At 37.6% G+C, this 22,500-nt stretch overlaps 1 protein-coding gene across 1 annotated transcript in view; it reads right to left on the bottom strand.

Moving 5' to 3' along the window:
• LOC135209485 (uncharacterized) overlaps positions 1-22,500 on the bottom strand; it is a 79,695-nt gene that overhangs the window by 8,797 nt on the left and 48,398 nt on the right. The gene's annotated exons all lie outside the window — the stretch shown is intronic.

The raw sequence follows: 22,500 nt of genomic DNA on the forward strand, positions 1-22,500 counted from the left end.
TTAGAAGATGGATGATCAACATACCAATTTGCAGCCCTCTAGACTCAGTAGTTTTTAAGATCTGAGGGCTGACATGAAAAGTGCGGATGGAGAGACAAAGAGCCATGTCGATAGTTTTATTTACGGACAACTAGAAAGATGTCGCACAAGAATCATTGACTTGACAAACCTCGTAAGAATAAATGACGGAGAATCACACATCAGATGATAAGAGTTTACAAGAATAAAGGGTGAAATCCAATACTTCTCTCTCTCTCTCTCTCTCTCTCTCACGCACACACAATTCCGAATAATATTTTCCAGACAAGAAATAATGGATGGAAACTAGAACTGAAGAGATACAGCAAATCCCATTACGGGAACTTCTTCACATACGAGATATGTGACACGTGGAATAAACTGCCACCAGAAGTTGTAAACAACAACAGTGTGGAAGAGTTTACAAAAAAGCTTGGCAAAATCATCAGGACAATGAATGAACGGTAAAACCTGCTCCTAGAGATAAGTGAGCACACGATGTCTCCACTTAGGATGGACTAACAAGTCTTTTAGACGTCCTATTCCTTGTAACTCCTCCTAACACCACAATGTATATTCTAGTGAAGAAAATTCACTGACGGCAAAACAAATGAATGCCACTCTTTAAATGAAATCCAGGATCCAATTTCTTTTAATACATACCTAATGAAAAGGAAAATGAGCGACTGTTTACTTCGTGAGGGAAATGAAAAGAAATCAAAATAACGAAGGAAACAGACTTAAGAGAAAAGAGGAAAAAAGATCCTCTTGAAATACTGGAAAGCGGCTGAGAGAAACTTCCAAGAAATATTTTCTATTTTTCGTTTCTATTTTTCGAATAAGTAACCTACACTGGACACCTGGACTGGGTCACAGAGAGCGAAAATGAATAATTTTTGAACGAGTAAAAATTTAGACCCTAGTCATTATTTGAGGCTTCGATTTCCACTGAATTAAGACAAGACTTTTCCTCTTATTTCAGGTAGTTGTCAATTAACTTTTTTTTTTTTGTGGTAACCTTTTGAAAAGTAGCGTCAGCAAACAGATTTGAAAAAATAAATAATGAACGGGTAAAGGAATCTCTTCATGGCGATTTTCTTGAATTGATTGCCATGAAATATTATCTAATTTGCGTACAAATATACAGAATTGAAACATGAAAAATATAATCGATGAAAAAATACGCATTACAGCTCGATCAAACTTGGAAATAGAACTCATTTCCCATGATGTAGCAATTGGCCACCTCATTTGCAAACCAAATAACTGTCTTTGCTTAACGGACGTTCAACACTTTGTGGAAGACACTATATCGTGAGAAATTGCAATATATAGCAAGTCATCTTGCATTGAAATTCGCGTTGATCTGCTCAAAATACAGCATTGTACTAAATTTGGAGGTGTTTGTGTTTCTAAACTTTTTACCGAGTGAGTTTTATGGTCTGGAAAATCCAGATACGTGATTGGTTTCTTTATACAGACACAAAAAGAAGTTGGATATTAGCAACACCTCTCGTATCCATCTATAAACAATTGTTTTGAACTGTTCTGTTGCTGTTTAGAAAAAAGAATGACTGAGTGATACTAATGGTACTGTACAGTGTGTCCATAAAGTCCCAGTATCATTATGAGCAATAAATACTTGTAATGGTACTGGGACTTTATGGACAGCCTGTATTTTCTTAGCTTGTAGTATGATGGAAATAATTCTGGGAAAAGAGAGAGAGAGAGAGAGAGAGAGAGAGAGAGAGAGAGAGCAGAGATAGTTACACGCCCTTCCGCCCATATCAACTTCCTAAACTTTTCTTATAGGAAATGTCTTATCTCCTAACTTTTCCCCTCTAGAGAGATGGCCAGTCTAAGAAAACATTTAACTTCACTCTAAAATGTTTTTCATGTCGCCATTTAATTCGATAAAAAAAAAAAAAAACGTCTGTAGCTCGAAACTTTTATTCATAGCAGCTGATATATTCGTAAAACTAATTCATCTTCAGAAGTTGCATTTAAATACATTACAAACCTTTAATGTCAGAACCACTTCTCAGACCTGTTCAGTCACCCCCAATCCGCTAACGCCCATAAATAAAGCATCAATTAAATGTTAAGTATATCTTAGTTACACTGAGCTGATTAACAGCTCTCCTATAAAAGGCTGTCCCGAAGGATTAGATATTTCTACGCGACTAAGAACCAATTGGTTACCTAGCAACGGGACCTACAGCTCATTGTGGGATCCGAACTACATTGTGTTGAGAAATGAATTTCTATCACCAGAAATAAATTCCTCTGGTTCATCATTGGCCGAGCCGAGAATCGAACTTCGGACCACCGGGTTGGTAGCCGAGCGCGAAATGCACTCGGCCAACGTGGAACTATAATGCAATAGTAAATAGAAACAAAATAGCTGGGGGTGATGGGAGACGTTTGAGAAGCTTGAATGACTGAACGTGTTCCTGAATTAGTGATTCTCTGGCTGTTTAGGTCTAAATACCTTCTTCATATCTCTCAGCTTCTGCCACAGAACGTGAACATGTCATCGTCATATCGGCTGATTCACGCCCCTGTTTCAAAGTATTTCTGTTTCAAAGTGTTTCTGTTTCAAAGTGTTTCTGTTTCAAAGTATTTCTGTTTCAAAGTATTTATGTTTCAAAAAGTATTTCTGTTCCAAGTTTTCCGTTGGAAATTGGCTGATGCGTGAATGCTTCTGATTCCTACGTCACTTTGACCTTATGATGATGATATCCTATTTCCTTTTGTCACTTCTAAGAGGAGTTCGCTTTGAGCTGTCGTGAGGGAAGGTTCTCCTGACTGCTGCCCCGTCCATACTCTTGTTTGGTTTTCAGCTGTAACCCTAGTTCGCAAGTTATCAAGTTACTTGAAATCGAGTGCCCAACAGGGCATTCGATATCCTAAATGGTTGATATGATGACGACGTTAACAAGAAGGATAAACAATTTCTGCATATCGTTCTTAAATGATAAGGTGTACAGTTCAGATGTATTGCCCGAAATATGTCGTGATGTAATGAAGATTCCAGATAATGAGGTTTACGGCATTTGTGTCGCTGGAAAATCGAAGTGTCTGTTTAAAGTTAAGTCCCAATCCTTTTTTGATTCCCTGATGGAAAGGTATGATGAGAAGCTAATCAAGTACAATAGCGGTGAAGTGAAGATAAACAATGTGTCCAAGGCAATCACTTACGTTAAGATTAGGAGTGTACCTTTCGAAATGCAGTCTTCGGTACTTGAAAATTTTTTCTCCTTCTATGGAAAAGTGAAAAATTCGTGAGATCGCTTGGATTTGGTCATTACAGTTTTGCTCTGAGTGGGGACAGAACGATTTTCATGGAACTAGAAAAACATATCCCTTCCTATATTTCAATAAGGGGTCAGACATATAATGTCTTATATAGTGGGCAGCCTCGTACCTGTAAAAAATGTGGTAGCACGGGGCATTTGATTGCTGGTTGTGCGGTGGAGGTGAATACTTGGGCTAAATTGAGGAGTGCCGACTTTCCCGATTTACGGGGCACAAAGGAATCCGTGATTTCTGGTACGTATACCGGTGGGATGGTGGTTGATCATGGTGATTATCAAAAGATGGACAGTGAACAGGGTAATCTAGGCAAGTCAGAAATAAAGGAGGTTTTACAGACTCACGTAGTTACTGCAGAAATTCATCGACCAGAAAAAGACCTGATTGATTTAGAAAACCAGGAAGCTGATAATAGTGATATAAATGCTATTTTGAGGAACCCGTGATGATGGATGTAGTACATGAGGGTTGTCAGAGGTGATGGTGTGGGAAATGTATAAATAATGACGTAGTGGCTAATAATGAACCTGAGGTTGTTAGAATGGTTGACAGCGGAGCGACACACAGTTTGGCTGTTGAAACAAGTACGAGATCCCGAGAGCCCAGGTGCATAGTTTCGGAAGGAGTCATTGAATATGAAGACAGTTTACCTATAAAAAGTGATGGTAATTTGGATATGGACGAAGTAGGTTTAAATACAGATGGTTTGGAAACTCAACCTTCACAGAATGTACTGCCAAAAGTGAGCGTTGGTAAGAGTAACTTGGTTGACGAGTATTTGTTAGATGACCGATGACCATGATAAGCAGGAAAATAAAACAGAACTTATCCTCTGAAGCATCGGTGATGGATGAATTGAATGGTATGGATGGAAATAGTTGGATTACTATAAAAGGGAGTGACGACGAGTTAGAAGAAAATATGCAAGTAGGAGGTTTTGCTATAAGTGAAAATAAGGGTAAGAATATGAGAAATAAAAATAGTACTCGTAAAGGGTGCAATAAGAGAAAGGTGAGTCCAAGTGCTAGAAGGATAAAGAAGCTGTTAACATTTTTTTTAAATGAACATGAAAATTGCAACAGTAAATATTAATGGATTAAATAATGCTAAAAAAGCAGGAAGCGCTGAAATCATTTCTACTGCTCAGTAGAATAGACATTTTTCTCTTTCAGGAACATAATATTAAGACTATTGAATTACTAGAGGAGTCTCTATCTTTAGATTTTTATATTTTTCTTAATACCCCAGTTATGTTGAAAGGTGGTACTGGTATATTGATAAAAAAAAAAGTCTTTGCAGTATTCAGGTCCTTAGTGAAGAAAAGGATGCTGAGGGCAAGATACTTTCTTTACTGATATGCATTGTCAGAGTTTATTGCACATCCTGAATGTATATGCACCTACTGGATCGACAAAGAAAGGTGAAAGGGAAAGTTTCTTTGAACAAGACCTGTGCTTTTACCTGAGAGGTAATACGGAAAATTTGATATTTGGGGGCGATTTCAATTGTATTATTAGTGAAAGAGATTGTTCTAAACGTAACTCCTATCTTATGTCTTCAAGTCTTAAAGATCTGAATAAGAGTTTAAAAATGAAAGACATTTATAGTTTTAAAAAGGCTGTTCCACTATACATAAGTAAAAGCAGATTATGGTGCAAGGTTAGATAGGATATATGTTGATAATTTGTTCAATTCCAATACCGATGTAGATACAATTCCTGTAAAGTTTTAGTGACCATAGGATGCGTATGTTTCGAATTTGTTATAAACCCAAACATTAAAGTGTATAAAGGGTTGTGGAAAATGAATGTTTCACTTTTAGAGGATTCGGATATTTTGGACAAATTTAAGTGTTCTGGTAAGTGTTAAGAAGACTAAAACTTCTTTTTCAGATATTGGGGAATGGTGGGATGATGCTAAACAAAGAATTAAAGTTTTCTTTATTAAAGCAGGTAGAGAAAAATAAATATAAATTTGGAAGATTGAACTATTTTGAGAGTTGGTCTAAAAGAGCCTTGGAGAAAGCTAGCATTTCATCGGTTACTACTATAATGAAATAGATCAACTTAAAACTATTAACTTTACGAAACTGAAGAATGAGGTGTTGAAGGAGTGAGAATCAGAAGTAGACTTCAAGAACAAATTGAGGGCGAGAAATTGCCTCACTACCTGTTGAATAAGCAAAAGGCAAGGGCACAAAAGCTAGTTATGAGTGAAATGACCATGAAAATATAGGAAAGTGGAAAAAGAGGGACAGATTATTCAGGCACACTGATTGTATAGCTACTTACATTAGTGATTATTATGTGAATTTAATGTCCACGGAGTCAGAGGTAAGTGCAAACTGCGAATATGAATACGTTTGATACCAAATGTGTTATCAGATGATGATAACAGGGAAATGTTAAAAAATTCGTCGCTCAAAGAAACTGGAAGTATTGTTAATGGACTGAATAATAATAAATCGCCTGGAAATGATGGTATTTCCAGTGGAGTTTTATAAGAAATAGTGGCATGTAATAGGAATGGATTTTCTTGAAGTTGTTTTTCACAACTCTTTAGAAGTATTTTAGTGAACAGAGACTCGGAGACACGGTCTAATAAAGAATTATTCCAAAGACTGGAGATATAAAGCTACTAAAAATTTGGAGACCTATTTGCATGTTGAACGTGGACTACAAAATTCTGTCTAAACTTATACGCAGAAGATTAACAGCATGCCTTGATAAGATGATTTCCTCTGAAAACAGTTCTGTATTCCAGGCAGAAGTATCATAGAGTGTAACACTCTAATTAGAGATGTATTATATTTTGCTAATGAGTGTAATAATAAGTATAAAGTTTGTACTTAAAATATTGAAAGCTTTTGGTCTTGCAAAAAAAAAGCAATTTGTTGGGTACGAGGCTTGTATAATTAGATAACTAGTTCTGGTGATGGTAAATGGTTTGTATCCAAACCATATGTTGTTAAGCAGCCAGTGAGACAGGGATGCCCCTTTCAATGATTCTCCTTTGCTGTGTACCTTGATCCATTTTACAGAATGATAAAAACTAAGTTATCCCTTTTTCCTTACCCGTGCCAAATGCCAAAAAGTTGTGAATTCCTGGATATGCTGACGGTTCACGTATTTTCATTGAGAATGAAACAAGGTTTAAATGTGCTGGAAAATGTGATTCACGATTTGAAAAAGATTTTGTCAGTGTCTAAGTTGAACAAAAGCAAGACCTCAGTATTCGGAACTGGGAGATGAGTAATAGAGAAAGACTGGGCGCTCCATTGGTTAGACGTGAAAAAACATGATAGGATAAAGATATTGGGAGTGTATTTTTCTAATAATGATCAAGAATGTCTGCATTTCAACTGGAATTATGTGAAGGAAAATTTAATACAATAAATCAAAACCCTATATAGCAGGCGTTTAACACTTGTGCAAAAAGCTATTATCATTAACTCGCTTATTAGCTAGAAAATTTGGTACTTGGCAAACACTTATCCGATGCCAAAAGATTTTTATGCTTAATGGAAAACAATAACTTTTCGTTATATCTGGAACAAAGGTTATTAGCCAATTGAACAAGAGACGTTATACTTGGCTAAAGATCAAGGAGGGATTGGTTTGATAAATGTATTCTATAAGTCTCAGTAACTGCTACTATCTTAGCTTTTTAAAAGTGTACCTTAATGAGTCATTTTCATATGTATTTGTATCACCACTTGAATATTTGTGTAAATAATATGATTAATAAACCAAGTTTAGGTATGCCTGTGTCGTTCATAGGGACACCATATTACAGAAATATTGTGAGTTATTTAAGGATCTTTTGTTCCACAGTAAAACCTTCCATATATGACAAATATGGTTAAGGCCTGTCCACACGATCGGGCCTGATCGGCGGACTTCCCCTCTAACGGGCACACTGTCGGCAAACCGTTAAATTGCCGATGGGTCTTGTAGCAAAATCACCATGGTGGTGCCCGATGACTTGAGCTTCGACCCTGGCAGACGTACGTTAACCATATACATTTCTTTTACTGAGCCAGCCTTTGCACCATTTTCTCTCCTTCTTCATTCACACAGAAAGCAATTATCATGCTAAACAATATCCTCTTCTTGCGGTAGGTACCATGTTTATCGTACCGCACTGAACACACTACTGGCATCGTCGGGCCATGCCCACTCTCCATCGCCTCACCCATGTGGACAAACAATCACGGGTAAACCGGCCAGAATTTGCCCGTCAACCCCCGGAGCACGCCGATCAGGCCCGCTCGTGTGGACAGGCCTTTATGTATAATGAGTTATTTAGGGTCAACGGTGTAGTAACAGTTCTTGAAAAATACCCTTATGACTGGAATTCAATATGGAATAACATTAATGTTAAATTTATAAACCCTTATGACAGAAATATAATATATGTACATCATGCTTTGCCCTTTTAAGAAAAAGCTTTGTCAGTTAGGTGTAGCAAATAATAGCTTTTGTAAAAGACTGTCAGAAGAGAGACAATTCTTCATACAGTATACATTTGTAAGAGAAACAATGAAATTGTATTGTGGTTGAAGAATACCCTACGTAATATATCTATTAGGTTTCCCTAGATGTAAAGAATATTGTATTTTGATCTTCCACATATCAAAAAGAAAGAAAGGAATGCTGCAATTTTAATCATTACTGCCTACATCGTTGAATTGTGGATGAACAGAGATGTAAGATTAAATTACTATAAATTGAAGGAAAAACTAATTGGTAAAATAATGGCTCAAAGATACATAATTACTGAAACTTGGAAGAAAAAGTGTATAGGTCTATTTTGCAAAAATTTCTTGGATATGAATATGAATGATTTACTGTAATGTATATATTTGCAGTATATATTTGGTGGTTCAGTAACTTTTGTTAGTTTTAAGCTATATTTTATAAATATAAATATATGTACATTCATATAACAATGTAAAAGGATTTTTTGTAATAAAATAATAATGAAAAAATGTATCTCATTCCCAGGTACCGTAGCTTCTTGGTACGGCAAGGCTTCGTATATATGCTTATAGCTTCTCAGATGCGCTGACGAAATCAGTTGACGTTCTTTCGAACAGGATTCCATTCAAAAATTGGGTCTTTTTCTGCAGCAGTGGCTACACCTTTTACTCGTGAAAATTTCCCGACACAAAAGCTCGCGTTTTCCGCGCGGAAAATATTTACAGCGATGTAGGAAAAATCTGCTCAACGAACCGGACTGGTTGCATTGGGGTTGTTGGATTTTAACATCCGTTGACACAAGTAAAAAATGCAGTCGTTTTTTTGTACAGCATATAATGCTGTGTGGAACTCTTAGCTGGCCGTCTGGCCTGTGCTGTTCCGGTGCCAGATGCACGAAAATGGCTAACTTTAATCATAAAAAAAAAGATAATTGAGGCTAGAAGGCTGCATTTTAGTATGTTTGATGATTGGAAGGTGGATGATCAACATACCCCTTTGCAGCCCTCCTAGCCTCAGTAATTTTAAGACTGAGGGCGGATAGGAAAAGTGCGGACGGAGAGACAAAGAGCCATGTCGATAGTTTTGTTTTACAGATAACTAAAAATGTCGCACAAGAAGCATTGACTTGACAAACCTCGTAAGGACTAGACCTACTATGCCCTACCCAGCACTATCCATACAGATAATGAATGTTTTGGTCACATTAACCAGATTCATTTTAACCTTAACAGTCTCAATGGCTTCTTCACTCGTCGATTTCTCCAGGTTCTTTGGAGACTTCCCCCTGAAGCCTTGAGTCGTAAACGGGTGATAAATGACGGAACTCTATACATTATGGGATGGTAGGAGACCCACACATCAGCTGATAAGAGTTTACAAGAATAAAGGGTGAAAACCAATTTCTCTCTCTCTCTCTCTCTCTCCTTCTTCTTCTTCTTCTTCTTCTTCTTCTTCTCTCTCTCTCTCTCTCTCTCTCTCTCTCTCTCTCTCTCAGTCTTCTTAGTCTTCTTCTTCTTCTTCACTCCCTCACTCTCTACCTAACTTCTCTCTCTCTCTCTCTCTCTCTCTCTCTCTCTCTCTCTCTCAGTTTTCTTCTTCTTCTTCTTCTTCTCCCTCTCTCTCTCCCCTAATCCCCCCTCTCTCTCTCTCTCTCTCTCTCTCTCTCTCTCTCTCTCTTACACACACACACTCAATTCCGATAATATTGTCCAGACAAGAAATAATGGATGGAAACTAGAACTGAAGAGATACAGCACATCCCATCACGGAAACTTCTTCACAGACAAGATATGTGACAAGTGGAATAAACTGCCACCACAAGTTGCAAACAGCAACAGTGTGGAAGAGTTTACAAGAAAGCTTGGCAAAATCATCAGGACAATGAATGAAAAATAAAACCTGCTCTTAGAGATAAGTGAGCACATGATGTCTCCTCTGAGGATGGACTAACAAGTCTTTTAGACGCCCTAATCTTTGTAACTCCTCCTAACTCCACAGCGTATATTCCAATGAAGTAAATTCACTGACGTCAAAATAAATGAATGCCACTCTTTAAATGAAATCCAGGATCCAATTTCTTTTAATGGATACCTAACGAAAAGGGAAATGAGCGACTTTTTGCTTCGTGAGGGAAATGAAAAGAAATCAAAATAACGAAGGAAACAGACGTTAGAGAAAAGAGGAGAAAAGATCCTCTTGAAATACTGGAAAGCGGCTGAGAGAAACTTCCAAGAAATATTTTCTATTTTTCGTTTCTCAAGAAGGACAGAGACGGTGGGAGTCGGGGGAATGTTCAGAACCTTAGACAACAGTTCTTCAAGTGCGTTTTCGTTCGTAAACAGATGCTACTTGAGAGAGCAGAGATTAGCAGAGCAGAGCAGAGCAGAGCAGAGCAGAGCGAGCAGACAGGCACAGGCAGCATTATATTTTGTGTACTGCTGAATATTGTAGCATACTTGCTCAAAGCAGCATCGTAAAGTGCAAGAGAAGGAAAGTCGAACACTACACAAAGAAGAGACGATGCACAAAACAAACAAGTTTTTTTAAAATGCCGCGATACTAGCAAGGACGCGAAGAGTAGGCCAAGAGGAAGCAACGCGAGAAGGGGGCTGATGACGTCATCAATCTTGGACTTCTTCATGCAACGCGAGGAAGAGAGGAGACCGTGACGTCATCATGACTTCCGACGCGGGAGAGAGGAAAACTGTGACGTCATCCCATGTCAACAATCCTTCCCCATATAACCCAGAGCTGAGGTAGAATTTTATCTACTTCAGGGTTTTTTCTCAGTGAAGTGTTGTTCATCAGGAATCGATCGTCCAATATTACAGGAGGTGAGTTGTTTGCCATCTTAATCTTCATTCATTACGAGAATCAATCTTCAACTACGAGTTCTCGCCCGCAGACTATTTTTTTTTTTCTCTCGTTGTTGCTAATTGTTTTCTTGCAGGAATTCTCCGAATAATATCTTTATCAATTATCTGTACTCTATTATCTTTTTGTGGGGTTTTCCTATTACTTGCAACACATTTATTACAGTATATTGCATATGCGTTTACGTAGTGGTCGAGTGTATTCTTATAGATATTTTGATAGGACCCGCAAGGAATAGGAGTGATAAGAAAAAAGTAAAAGTGAACACTGGCAACTACTGCGGCTGGCAACCCGAATGTGGTGACGCTCGTGAGCGCGAGGTCAGCAATTGTCCCTTTTCAAGGTCGGGTCAATGGGTTCCTGCCTCAAAATGTTGAGGCATGGATCTCATCTGTAGACGCTCATTTAAATGCAAAAAGCATCACAGACCCAGCTGTACAATTACAGGAAGCCAAAAGCTTCATAGACTTTTCTAAATGAGACGCAAGTGCATATCTAAGAGGTGTTTCTTTCCAAGAGGCGGCTACATGGACGTGTTCAAAATTAGGTTACGTGCCGTGTATGGGGTGAGAGGCTTTAGATGTAGTATTGGCATTAAGAAAATATCTTAACCAAGCCTCTATGACTCAGCTTAATGTCGAGCGGGCGGCGCTAATTGCCGACCGGCTAAATGAATATCAAGATAGTTTAAGTAACTCCGGGTGGGTTACGAGTGCCAGAATCGCCGTGAAAGATTTTATCTGTCTAATATACCTCACGACCATTACAGCCATGTTGCCTGAAGCTTTAGTGCGGTGTTTTGGACAAAAAAATTGCAGCCCAACAGTACGGAGTTAGATGTGTATAAACAAATAAAAAAACACATGTCTAAATGTACCGACCTTGATCCCTCGCTTACTCAAGTTTTTGCAAAAAATGAGAATAAACCACAACAAGTAAACGTGGTCCATAATAATAATCAAGCTGCAGGGATGGTTTGTTATAACAGTAAACGACCAGGTCACATGATTTCAGACTGTCGGACGCGTTTTTGTTTAATTCATAACAGTACCACACATTCATATAATTGTTGCTACTCGCGGAATCAACAGCAGGATCCTAAAAACACGCAAACAGTTGCCTATGAAATCAAAAGAAGGGTCCTCAGTACTATAAAAAGAAACAAGCAAACGGAAATGCTGCTCAACAGCAAAAACAAACAAATCGTGCTTCAGGTACCTCTGTTCCTGGGCCGTCTAGCCAGAACTTGGAAGGTCAAGCGAATTTTCAAGGAGTGCTAAACAAAGCAAATACTACGTAGTTAGCTCCAAGGGGGGAGAGGACGATGTTGGGTCATCCATATCAACATCTTTTGTATCAAATAATCAGTTTAATCATTTAACAGATCATTGTGAGGAAATCGATTTTCCTGTGAAACACACGGCCGAATCCAAAAAATCTGTGCAGGTTCCTGTAGATTTGCAACAAATTCACGCAATTATAAGTCAAGACGAGTTACGACCAACCTTACATGCAGTAAATTTGGACCATAAGTCATTTACTTTGTTCTTTGATTCTGGTAGTCCACGTAATATCATGGATTTAAGGACTCATCATTTACTCTTTTCAAACTTCCCTATAGAGAAGTCCAGAATAAGACTCTCGGGTATAGGAAATAATGAATTAAATGTGGTAGGAGTAACTCATGTTCAGTACAAGGTCGGTAAGCGCACGTTTTCCGATACCTTTATCGTTGTACAAAACATTAATATGTATCCCGCTGTAATTATCGGATACCCGTCTATGGGCACTCAAAATATTACCTTAGCCCCTGCAAAACACGGCGTGTATATCAAAGGAAAATTCTGTAAGTCTTCTAATACCCTAAAATCAGTTTTAGATAATAAGGAGACAGACAGAGTAGTAACATATTGAAGAACCAATCACTTTGTCTCATAAACCAAGAAATAATCCATGCGACCCAAACAGAATTCTCGCTCGCCCGTAATATCAGCTTGCACGCAAACTCTCGAGCCGAACGTAACTTCGAACATATTAGTGCATGTAAGAAAACCTTGCCACAGGATCTGAAATGTTAATCCTTTCCGGCACTCTGAAAACACACGGATTATCAGTCACACAAGCCATTTATACAGTCGGCTCACAACAACAATGTAACATCGAAGTCTGTAATCATCTGAATACCACTTTAGCAATCCACAAAAATCAACATATCTTGGATGTGGAAGTTTATAAACATCGCATTCTTACCGTAGCTGAGATCAATCACGCTCAATCAGTTGCGGATGAATCTTTGCAATCTATAAAGAACAAAATCAATAAGGACATTCAAGAAGAAGAAAATTCAGCAGAAATTTTTTTAAATTTTTAATCTTTTAAAACTGAAATATCATGATGTTTTTTCCACTACTGATGGAACCTTAGGAAAAACGGATGTTCATCGAGCATCAAATAAGGCTAAAGGAAAAAAACAGAAAGTAATCTATGTACCTTCGTAACCAGGGACTTCCTATGAAATTTCAGAATGAGATAACTGAGGAAGTAGGTAAAATGCTAAAAAGAAGGAATCATTAGGAAAATCAAAACAGCCCTTATAATTTTCCGTTTAATAGTAGTACCGAAAAAAAGATCGAACTTGGCGGATATGCGTCGATTTTCGTCGCTTAAATGAGGAGAAACAATCCCTGACCGATTCCCAGTGCCATGTACTGACGATATCTATCTCTACTAGGTCGAACAAATATTTTACCAGGCTTGGACCTACTAAAGGGCTTCCATCAGATTCCGTTTGAAGAAGAGAGTATCCCATACACTGCCTTCAGCACACCGCAAGGGGACATTATGAATTTTCTGTATTTGCCTTTTTGGTTTACGTTGTGCTCCTATAAACTTTTTACTAGAATGATAAAACATTGTGTTTGGAGACTTGTTAGGAGGATATCCTAACTGCCTATATGGACGACCTAGTAATGCTTTTCTAATACCTTAGAAGAACATCTACGCAAATTAGAGTTAGTGCTACAAAGGACTAAGGCAGCATAACCTAAGGTAAAGATAAGTAAGTGTGAATTTTTTAAAACAGAACTACTCTAATTTAGGTTCAACGGTGTCTAGTCAGGTCTTAAAGTAGTCCATGATAAGGGTAACGGCTATCCGTAACTTTCCGATACCTACTAAAGTAAAGGGAATACAGCAATTTCTCGGATGTAGTGGATACTAATCGCCCGCTTCTTTATACGCAACTACTCAATCATAGCCGCTCCCCTAACCGCCGATCTTATAAAAAAAGGGCGTAGTTTCATAAGGTCTGAAAAATCATCAACAGGCCGTCAAATAAATTGAAAGATGAACTGTGTAGTTCTCCTATCTTGAAATTTCCTGACTTCGTAAGGAATTCTTATAGGCAACAGACGCCTCAGACCTAGGAGTAGGTGGGGTATTGCTTCAACAATATGATAAACAGTTTTTTCCCATAGCTTTTTATTCACGTAAACTGAGACCTTCCGAAAGTAAATATGCAGTAATAGACAAGGAAGGCTCGCTATTGTTAATTCACTCGTGCATTTTAAATTATAATATACGGTAAATCCCCGTCAAGGTTCTCACTGATCATAAGCCCCTAACCGACTTTCTTTAAAGGCTTTAGTGTCACAGCAACTAAGCGAAATCTCGGTGGCACATGATCATCCAAGACTTGGTGCGAGGATCGGGTATTTACCTGGAAAGCAAATATCATTGCTGACGCACATTATCATGCAACCCTCTTTATCTTGTACGCCGCCATTAGCTGAATTAAATAAGATATCTCAACCCCTCCCACGCCCATTGTTAAAATATATCTGAACAGGAAGATCTGGGCTTGGAAGTGCTTGAACTATTACAGACAGAAACAAAGAAAAAGATCAACAAATAAGAAAAAATCATAATTGCGTTAAACGGAAATCCGAAGGAAAAGGAAATATGTAAAGTATAAGCAGCAGAATTATAATCAAAGATAATATCCTGTGTAGATCCGTGACGAGGAAAAACCGCAAACACACCACAGCTGAATAACAACCAGGTGGTGGTACCTATCTCATTCATCACCCACTGTCTTAAAAAATGGTTGCATGAAAATCCACTGCATGGACACCCGGGTTATTCCCTAATGTCACAGAAAGCCAAAGATCTTTATTTTATTTGGCATACGATGCTTACAGATATAAAAAAGCACTAGAAAACAAATTGTCCGCACTTTTGTCAAGAATACAAAGGGCACATGCCAGACACCTGTCAGCCTAGGGGCTTACCCCCGTGCCAAATCAACCCTTTGAAAGAGTACACTTAGATTTTATTAACAGGATTTTACGAGTCAGACCGAGGAAATAAACCCTCCTAGTAATCATAGATACCCTTGATCGATACAGAAAATGATAGCGATTAAAACAAAAACCGCAGTCGGAGTGCGCTAGAAAGTTTTACGAGTGCTACATTGTAAACATGAATTCCACACACAATCATATCGACTCTGGCGGGGAGTTTCAAATAATCATTTCTTTCTAACTCCTTTGCTAAGAATCCTTTGCATAAAGAAAATCAATACCATGATCTATCACCCAGAGTCTAATGGGCTAGTGGTAAAGGGCAAATCGTAAGGTTTTAAAAACATTTTAAGGGTCCACCTTAGGGGGGCAGACACCCAACTGGGACATGCCATACCTGCGGTACTAAGCACTTAATCACTCATATCATGTGTCTATTAAAATGACACCGCATAACGAGGCACTGTACGGTATCCCAGCTAGAACACCTTTCCATGTATTAACGCCTACAATTTAAATGTTATCAAATCCTCTAAAGGATGTTATGGATGCAAGCATAAAGTCGATATAATATACTTCGTAAGAATCTAGAAGAAGCACAAATTACTAATGAAAATGAAAAGAATCATGATAAAATAGCTAAGCCAACTAGAACATATGCTGTGGGCGATAAGGTATACATACAAGTATACGTACGTAAAGGTTCAAATTAAATATAAACTGACACCTAAGTTTGAAGTCCGTTTAACATTTTAGAAACATTAACGGCCAATAAGATTTAGGGTTTCAAAATGTATCCAAAACCCCACTGATATGAGAATTAGTTCTCCATTGGCACATATCCAGAATCTAAAGAAGGTAGATGGAGTGGGGAGGGAAAAATGGTGTTTATTTATGAAAAACTTGTATAATAATTTATATATAGTATACAATCATATTTGTATGTAAACATATTCTTTAACATGAGTTATTACATATATTTTACTCATTGCAGGTTTTCCAAAATGAATCTGTTATTGTTAGGGAGTAATATTGTGTGTTCAGACATCTTTGTTGTATAGAAAGAGCGCTAAGATGAGAAAGAAATAGAATTTAATCATGGCTCGATTATCGAGAGAAAGAAAGACATTTTTATTGTGTCGATAATATAGTCATAGAAGTGATATGCAAGCCATATTTTTGCCTGAAGATGACGTCCTTAACTTAAACGAATGGACTGATGAGGTTTGCCATTCGCTTAAGGAAATGCACCAACGTCATTTTCATGCTAACTCAAACCCCTAAGCGTCGCGGAAATGTTATCTTACGAACATACAAAATAAAACCGCTGAGGCCAGAGGAAACTTGCTCGTGACTTGCTGATGTGGTCTGTGCGGCACAATAATCTCAAACACGCACGCCAATGCTTATTCTTGCTGGACTAAACATCTTGGATCGTTGCGAGTCTAGGCTTAGGAATTTCAAATCGCCTTAAGATTAAATAATCAAAATAAAAGATTTGAGTTTTTGCAACACAAAACGAATTAGCTTTGTCTGAACTTTGCAGCCAGTTATCTTCAATCATCAAATAATGAGTTTGGTGAACGGGGGGGGGGAACATTCTAGTAATATCGATCAGATTATGGAAGTTCAAACATTTGCTGGCTACGTTTAGACTTATTATAGTTCGAAAAATAGATCATATCCGTGTCAAAATATCACATTTTATTAAGAAATCAAAGGACTATGTACGAAGCTATTACGTTAGCGACAAAAGGTGTGTTATCTCCATACCTTATGCTATTAAAGATCTGACGTTAACTTTGAGAACGGTACGGAGAAACTAGGTTATATTCTTTACTTTATTAGACGCCCATAAAGTAAGAGTTCTAGTATAAGCTAATATCAGTCAAGCGTTGAAAATTATAGGATTATGATCACTATACCTTTTGATTCTGTTCCGATGCTGGCAATCATAACAAAATAGCACCGTTTTCCACTTTCATGACGAATAAACTCAAGTCCAGTAATATCCAATTTGACGGGACAATGTTCTGATTTCTTCTTGATAGGAAATCATTACAGTCATTAAAGACTTAAGAGAAACTCACTCAACTGTTCAGGAAGCCATGAATAAAAAGTTTGTACAGCTGACTCTTTTGAATTCTATCCTATATCAAATGGATTCATGTGAGTTAGGCATAGTGCTAAACGGCTCTCTTTCTAATACACGCGAAGGTTGTCTTGAAGAAACTTTTATCCCTTTTACAGTAATAAGTTCAATTACAGAATGAATAATGGCTCCTGGATCCGATATGACAAAGACGGTTTTCAAGTCGAATGCCCGGACGGGACCACCGCCCATTCCCCAGTCTTTGTTGCAGCTGATGGTTGTACGGGGACATCTACAAACTACACCGTCAGAGGGGTCAACACGATAATACGAATTAGAAAGACGTTATTTTGCGAACTATACCTGGGCGACTACAATTATCCATCACTACCTCTCCCATACAACGCGCGGGTGGCTCATCGTTTGACGCAAACTGGCTGAGAGAACCCCACGCGTCACCGACTTATGCAGTGGAGAAAATCTTCGTTACTACGTGCTGCTGGCCGGTTGAGCGTGATGGCCATATTGGGTTATCGACCGTCAACATCTTTGCTTGGCGTAGGCTGAGGCGTACACAGAAGATCTCCAAGAAACGTGTTGTTCACGTCCAGTATGACCTACCCGTTTTGCGCTCAAGGCGTATACGTTCAGGGCGCCTGAAAAACTGGCCATTTCATTTGGTGCCTAGGAAAAAATTGTCTGGAATTGTGTAGTGTGTGAAAAGCGGTCTGTATGCTGGCAAAATGTGGGACAAGAAAGAACTCACGCCTTTTGCATTTGAACAGTTAAAAGTATCTTCCCAGGCACCTAATAAAAATATTAGCCCAAATATCCCATATATATATATATAAATACTCTAAAAGTATTTTTCGGGCGGGCACCTAATAAAATATACCAGCCCTATATATTAATCTGTGCACACTTATATGGTTATACCATTGTACATTTATATTTATCTATTACAAAGAGTGACAAGTACTCTTTAACAATTAACCATGATCATGGTTTGTGTTTTCCCAGTAACCGCTATTTCTTAATCAGGTTACCTATTACCAATAATATACCAGTAACCTCTATTCTCATCAAGGTTTACTATTACCATAATCTTCATGTATACATGTAACCTTTGTTTTGATTTTTTACCTTTTGATTTTTACCTTTTGATTTTTTTTTTTGTTTTTTTTTGGTACCTAATAATTATTATTATCAAAACCATGGACTAAATTTTCATGCATTTATCTTTGTTTAGTGAATATGTCCAAAAAAGGGTATGTAACAGAACCTTTTTATGCATTTAATGGACTTGTTATGTTTTATATCTAAACATATAGTTACGAGCACATCTAAGAACCATGTTTAAAGTAACTTTTGTTATTCAAGGCTTGAATGGTAGCTGTCCGAGCCTAATGTAATAAATACATTTTTAGAATACATCTGTAAATCAAAAAAAACCCATGACCTGAGGCATTGGCGAATTAGGAGGTCCTACGTGACAAGGCAAATCTAGATCACGCTATGCGATGTCTGCAGTAGCCTGGTTTAGTTTGTTTGGAAATGTCATCGTTTTGCATTCTTTTAACCTTTCATAACAACTTCCCATGGAAGCGGTTGACCTGTTAACCTGCGCCGGAAACTTGTAACTTCCGAGCCTCGGACTACGTATGTTTTTATGTGAATCGCTGAGATAGCTAATGTTTTCGCTATCAACGTGATGCTCTAAGAAGTCAGGTTTCATTCTAGCGATAAAAACGGAACCGGTCTCCACGACCCGAACTGTCTCTCTTGTTATGGATTTCAGTAATAAAGTTGTTCTATTGTTTATTCAACTTATCCGTTTGAATCATTTCCTTTTACTTTAAGAAGAAACCACTCCTACTAAGATATCACATAGGAGAAAGAAGGAACCAGAATTGCTTACGGAATAACAGTCGTAAGAAAAGACAAACAGTCTTTCGCAAAAGCGAAACGGACTAAGATATATATATATTAATATATTATATATATAATCTATATATATATATATATATAGATAATATATATATATATAAATTAACTGGTAAAAAATGTTTCTGTTACAAAAAAATTCCATCTAATAAATGGAGCCTATAAAAACGCCAAAATATAGAAAGAAAAGTACAGTAATTAAATAAATAAAACCCAAAAAACATGCTGTGGGTGAGATATGTTGATGATATTAAACATTTGGGATAATTCCTTTTAAAATTGAACGCTTTTAGTGCCCCAGCTCATTCAAATTTAAATTTTACATTTAAAGTGAATGGGAAACAGACAACAAAGGTGCTTTTCTGATCTTATAATAATAGAGAGCACGACAAAATACAAATTTACCATATACAGAAAAACTTTAGCTATCACGACATTCCTTACGAATTTGTTCCCCAGATTTCCTGGAAAAAGAATTTGAACTAATTCGTAAGCAGCTTTCATCTTTAATAAGGTATCCTGATCATATACGAGAAAAGCAATTCACAAAGCAAACGTAATTTCTACCTACCCCATTCAAGACAAAGACCAGAAAAACAGCCAACAATAAAATGAAAATTACACATCTGGACAGGATTTAGATGGTGGACCCAAACTCTCGGAAAATCTAACCCTTTATCCCTTGTTAGCATGTCCTTACCCAAGACCTTAGCCAAATCCTTAATTAACGTCCAACAAAAGACATCCCCCAAGGACACAGGCATTTACGAAATCCCATGCCTGGACTGTGACCAATCTTAGATCGGTTTTACAGGAAAATCACTTCCCCAGAGATTAATACAACATAAACGGTCAGTTAGGTATGGACAACAGAACTCAGCTATTTTCAACCATATAAGTAACCATAACCACAGAATAAACTGACTGGAATTTGTCACATTTGATTCATAGCAGTAACTGTGGATACAAAAGTCGGATGATAGAATCGGCCTTGATTAAACAAAGACAAGTAATGAACATCTCAAAGGGTGCCTGGGATTCAGATGTAGATAGAATCTTCCTTCAATCAACGCTTAAGAGGATTAAAGAAGAATTATCAATGGGAGTGACCTAAAATGGCCCAATTGTGGATAGATCTCTTCGTGTAAATACCACTTTTTCTGTAACTTCTCTCATTCATTACTAACTATATATATATATATATATATATATATATATATATATATATATGTGTGTGTGTGTGTGTATGTGTGTGTGTGTGTGTGTGTGTGGTAACAATCTTCTGTTGATACTTCACTGAGTAGATTAGGAGATTACAAATATTTATTCGGGTGTTTTTATATTATCATGCTGACTACATTATCTCGATAAAATTTCTTCTCGTAGACTTATAATCTTCTATTAATTAAGTTTGCTTGCCACGACATGCTGACAGTTGGTCGTGGAAAATTGTCTCCTTGATCTCATTCTATTAGTCCCTTGTTGCTTCTTATCTTCTCTTGAGCTCTGGGATTCTGATAAAACTTTTACTCCAGGTACTGACCTCAACTTGGAGAGGATGCCTAGCCACCTGAATGACCCGAGGCACTGAGCCTCCTGTATGACTTGAGGCACAGATTAACTGCCCAGCCTTCGCCAAAAGAGAAAGCTAGACGTACCCAGAATGTATCTGGATGCCTTCCATGCTCAAAAGTTGGCGATCCTAGGAGCTAACGAATATCTCCCCGTGGTAGGACATCGAGAGAGACCAGTACACTGCCAAGCATGTCACTTCACTGACTGCCCGCTCTTTCAGAGCCAATATCAATTTGTGGCTGAATGAATCAGTATCTTAAACCCAGAGGCCCAAAGTCCTTCCATAGGTACGACTACAGGAGCCATCTCTTCAGAATGAAATTGCAGTGAAGAATTGAGGTTGTCTAGTCACTTGGTTTTTCTTCTCCTAAAAAGTTTCCGCTTCCAAGTGCAACTCTTAAATACACCTGACCTGTCATTTTAACTCGTGTCATGGCAAAAATTTTGAACAAATCTTTTATGTGAACATTGGGTCTTTTTAAACCAAAATTTTTAAAAGTAAGAATTTATACTCGAGCAATTGGTACCCAGGTACCCTGTGCAATAGCCCTTCCATCAAGAGACGCAACTAGCTATGGGATGATACCCGTTTTGGGTTTCTACTTTCTGAAATCAATAAGCATCTTATATGAGGGTCTTAACTCAACCGTCTATACCAAAACAAGGGGTGATCCGACCTACAGCGTACTCGGGGAGCATGCTAAAATCTACGGTCAAATAGCACGTTGTTTCACCAACGAAATTAAAATAAATACCATTTACTTTATTACAAATAATTGTACTGTACTGTTCAACATGCACATTATTTATTTCTTACATTTTCATTCTAATAAATAAATAAAATATCCTAACCAAAAATTCCTGTATCTTTAACTTTAACTCAACGCAAAACTGTTTAGGCTTTTTCATAGGGCTTTCCTAGCCCCCAACAAGAACAAAACAGCAAGAGCAGCAACAACATATTAGTACTTCCCGAGCAAGCGATAAATACTGATGATACGTGTTGTCATCGCCAGTGTCAATGTATCAGAATCAATGTATGCACCTTCTTGTGAAGCAGTTAGGCAAAAACAACAAATAAACATCAGCCTTTACCGCTAAAACCACAGAGAGATTAAAACCATTAAATTCTTCTGAACTCTATCCTCGGCTTTCCATCTAGTTGAATAGGTTAATAGTCACAACCCCGAGGCCTTTACACGTGGAAAAATATGAATGAGTGAACATAAACTTTTATTGAATGACTGTTCCTATCCTGACAGCAGAGTTCCGGAGACCAATTTAGAAGGATATTCGAATATAAACGGGACAATAAAATCAGTTATATTTCTTTATAGCTGGGTACTTTTAACGTGAATTAAAGTCATCAACATGAAACGTGTACTTGCGCTTTGCATGCATGTTGAAAATGCTTAATTTTCCAGTCATTGTCAACGAAATAAGTAAAATGAATGAATAACGGAAAACAAAGCAGCAAAAGAAAGTAAATAGGATACTTGCATGTTTGTTATCATCAAATACGAGGGTTGTCCGTAAAAGAAGGTTCCCAAAGATTTTTCACAATGAAAAACATTATTATTGTCATTGAATAATACATTTTTGGAAAGCTTAGACTTTTTCATATTTTTCGACATAATCGCCGTTGAGATCAATGCATTTTTGCATGCGGTGTACCATCTTTATGCCTGAATCATAGAACTCTCCTGCCGCTCAGCGAAGGTAGCTTAAAACCTCTTCTTTCAGCTCCTCTCCGGTTCTGAAATGAGTTATGGGCGTCTGTACATCCGTCTTTGAATTCTCTGCACCATTTGCGCACGTGTTGTACGCTCACACACTTTTCTCCATAGACTTCACACAGTTGGGAATGAATGTGCACTAGTGCAGTGTTTTTGCACACAAA

This window comes from Macrobrachium nipponense, chromosome 38, assembly GCF_015104395.2.
Source record: "Macrobrachium nipponense isolate FS-2020 chromosome 38, ASM1510439v2, whole genome shotgun sequence".
In the NCBI taxonomy this organism is placed as follows: Eukaryota; Metazoa; Arthropoda; class Malacostraca; order Decapoda; family Palaemonidae; genus Macrobrachium; species Macrobrachium nipponense.